The sequence below is a fragment of the Protomyctophum bolini genome (genome assembly GCF_963924005.1).
Source record: "Protomyctophum bolini genome assembly, chromosome: 9".
Classification (NCBI taxonomy): domain Eukaryota; kingdom Metazoa; phylum Chordata; class Actinopteri; order Myctophiformes; family Myctophidae; genus Protomyctophum; species Protomyctophum bolini.
This window is the reverse complement of record NC_137870.1, coordinates 1923750-1927840: the sequence shown is the minus strand read 5'-3', so window position 1 is coordinate 1927840 and position 4091 is coordinate 1923750.

Sequence of the window (4091 nt, the reverse complement as noted above, 5' to 3'; positions counted from 1 at the left end):
ATATTCCACTGTTACTTTCTTAGCTATAGATAGATAGAATACTTTATTGGTAGTTTAAGAAAATGACAGAAAATGACATAATTTTAAAAAAACGCCAAATGGACTTAGACACAAAAAAGCCTTCGCTTGTTTCCATTGTGGTCCACTTTGTAACATGAAACTATACACATACATACTGTACAGACAACATATAATAAATAATCCTTATATATAAGGCTGGGGGCTATATACATAGGACAAGAGGTACCCTGGGAGAATAGTCCTGAGCATGGGAGATGGGCTTACGCATGTTTCATGATAAATGCTTTTTATGTGATGCATTCCCATGCTTTTTTGTTCTTGCTTAATGTAAGTCGCTCTGGATTAAGAGCGTCTGCTAAATGCTTAAATTGTAAATATAAATTGTTTGAAAACTTAGCTATACTACAGTAGTTTATACAAAAACATGCATTATCCACTACAACCTTTATTCGGCCATTTTAAAATACCTGTGTGTGTTTACTTTACGTACATGTTGTTGTATAAAGCAATACTTTTATACTTCTACTCAAGTGTACATTTTGAGTTGCAGGCTTCTAGTATATTTCGACAGTGCAGTATTAATACTTTTACCTAAAGTGAACATTGTGATCAGAGTGTGTTTCCACCGCTGATCATATAAGAAAAGAATCCATATTATGTGCTGATTGTAGGCCTTAAACAAACGTTGATCAATCAATGGACTGATACGCCGTATTTCTTTGAACAGGTATAGCACATGTAAGAGACGAACATATAACCATATGACTAGACAAGCCAGTTCGGGTGTTTTGGTGGCACCGAAACCAAGAACAAATATTCTTAAATCTTCTATTATCTACAGAGCAGTAATAGGTTGGAATGCACTACCGGATCAAAGTGTCAGCGCACTTTGATTCTGTTTCCTCGTCTTTATCTGTGTGTAACCTTTATATTAGTTTGGGTTGGTGTGTAACAACAACAGACTACAGTCGAATAGATTCAGACAAACGACTCGAGAATAATGGATCTGTATTTATCTGTGTGTAACCTTTAGTTTGGGTTGGTGTGTAACAACAACAGACTTACAGTCGTATAGATTCAGACAAAAACGACAGAATAATGGATGTGTATTTATCTGTGTGTAACCTTTAGTTTGGGTTGGTGTGTAACAACAACAGACTTACAGTCGTATAGATTCAGACAAAAACGACAGAATAATGGATGTGTATTTATCTGTGTGTAACCTTTAGTTTGGGTTGGTGTGTAACAACAACAGACTACAGTCGTATAGATTCAGACAAAAACGACAGAATAATGGATCTGTATTTATCTGTGTGTAACCTTTAGTTTGGGTTGGTGTGTAACAACAACAGACTTACAGTCATATAGATTCAGACAAACGACTCGAGAATAATGGATCTGTATTTATCTGTGTGTAACCTTTAGTTTGGGTTGATGTGTAACAACAACAGACTTACAGTCGTATAGATTCAGACAAAAACGACAGAATAATGGATGTGTATTTATCTGTGTGTAACCTTTAGTTTGGGTTGGTGTGTAACAACAACAGACTTACAGTCGTATAGATTCAGACAAAAACGACAGAATAATGGATGTGTATTTATCTGTGTGTAACCTTTAGTTTGGGTTGGTGTGTAACAACAACAGACTACAGTCGTATAGATTCAGACAAAAACGACAGAATAATGGATGTGTATTTATCTGTGTGTAACCTTTAGTTTGGGTTGGTGTGTAACAACAACAGACTACAGTCGTATAGATTCAGACAAAAACGACAGAATAATGGATGTGTATTTATCTTTGTGTAACCTTTAGTTTGGGTTGGTGTGTAACAACAACAGACTTACAGTCATATAGATTCAGACAAACGACTCGAGAATAATGGATCTGTATTTATCTCTATAGAATCTCTGAAAGAGGGCATGTGTGTGCACTGTATATAGATAAAGGTGTGTATACGTGCCTGTGTGTGTGCGTGTGCGAGCGCACGCGTGTGCGTGTGAGTGAGTGTTTGTGCGTGCGTATGTGCATGCGTAAAGTGTGTGTGAGTGTGTGTGTGTGTGTGTGTGTGTGTGCGCGCAGCAACGAGGATCAGGCGACCGGGCTAAAGAGCACTAACTGGCTAATCATTGACTCAGCTAACGACTCCCGGCGAGGGTCAAGGGTCACAGTGGCGATGGCGGCGGCTGATTGGCTGCACACGTTTCCAACACAGAGCTGGCCGGTGTTCTGCACTACTTTGTGCTCCGGTCCGGTCCACATTTTCATGGAGTCCGTCTCGGGGTCTGGTGGATCTCGCACCAGGATTTGACTCGGTGTTGACTCGGTCTGTCATGAGTCCCCGGTTGGTTCTTGGACCATTCATTAATTAAGAATCGAAAAGAGAACATTTTGAATTTTGAAATGTCCTAAAAAACGATCAGTAAAACCATGCATGCAGGGTGCTCTGGTGTATTCCGAGAAGCACATTGTGGGCCCTAAATATAGCTGTCCCACTCCTGTTTGGCCTTGGTGATGTAAATCAACAACACATCAGGCTATGGAGACAAAGAGCAACAAACAAAGAGTCCCTTAAGGCGCTCCGTTTTCCAAAGAAATCACTGCCCTGGAAACGTGCCAACGTGTTCACTGCCAGTTCCACAGACAGACAGACAGACAGACAGACAGACAGACGGTGTGGCCATGTGGGTTCCATTGTAGAGTAACAGTTGCAATGTTGACGACATCCCATTTCCCAGTATTTGCCGAGAAGCCCTGACCGCAAGAATTCGGCACTTAATCACAACTAATCCATAAGCATTTCATAGTAGTAAACCAAAAGTTGTATCAAAAGTTCTCCAATGTTGAAAACCAAATTAAATGTATCTTAAAGGTATAGAGTAAGTGATTTCACTTAATTCAAATATCACTTATTTTTTTGTTTTGTTGTGATAATCCTCTCTACTATAGAGTGTGCTGACCATATAAGGAGTTCCTCCCTGTCCCCCAGTTAACCCCTGGGGGGGGTCAAAAAACCTTAGGTTTCGTTTTTGACTCTCTATCCTGATTGGACGAAGGCTTAGGTCCCACAGCCAAAAACGAAACCTGACAATGATACTGACGGAACAACTTCTCCATCTTGTTGCTACTCTGCTTGTCTAGTGAAATACCCTGTTTTGTGTCGTTTTGTGTTTTGTGTTTGTTTTTATTTTCTGTATGCTTGTGGACCCTCTCGAAAACAAGATATTATTGTGTCTCAAGGGGTAAAGAATTTCAATCAACCAACCATACGGACACAAGTATATACTTAGAAGGTCCATTTCATAGTAATAACCAACCAAGTTATACTTATAAGGCCAGCCGGGGATCGTTAAAAAATAAAAGGAACTGCCACCATAAATTAACTCGTTCTGGTCGGGAACCCCTCTACGTGTCTTAACCCATTCTGACCTGAGATCAGAATTCATACCAGGTTTCCACTGGACACACACTGGTCTGATTAACCCATTCTGACCTGAGATCAGATTCTAAAAATGTCAGTCGTTCTTCGAATTTTTCAAAATAGCAGACCTACAAGCTCGTATCGCGCCACTCGGTGGCGCGATATGAGCTTGTAGATCTGCTATTTTTCAATAGCTAAAGCATAACATGATGCCAACACCAAAATGGGTGCCCGGTCAGAATGGGGCCTTATGTTACACTTTAGCTATTGAAAAAAATAGCAGATCTACAAGCTCATAGCGCAGCATTACGAGCTTGTAGATCTGCTATTTCGGTCTTGATATCGGAAAGGTCGCTATAGTTCGTATCCCCGGAACGGCACGTTAAAATTACCACCGCTGAAGTGCCCTTATGGACAAGGCATTGAACCTCTACCATGAAATGTTCTATGAGCAGGGCCTGGCTGTAAACAAGTTATTGAGCTTAGTCCAGTTACCCTGCAGGGTAAACATAGTACCTTTCCTTTCCTTAGTCCAGTTACCCTGGGTAAACATAGTACCTTTCCTTTCCTTAGTCCAGTTACCCTGCAGGGTAAACATAGTACCTTTCCTTTCCTTAGTCCAGTTACCCTGCAGGGTAAACATAGTACC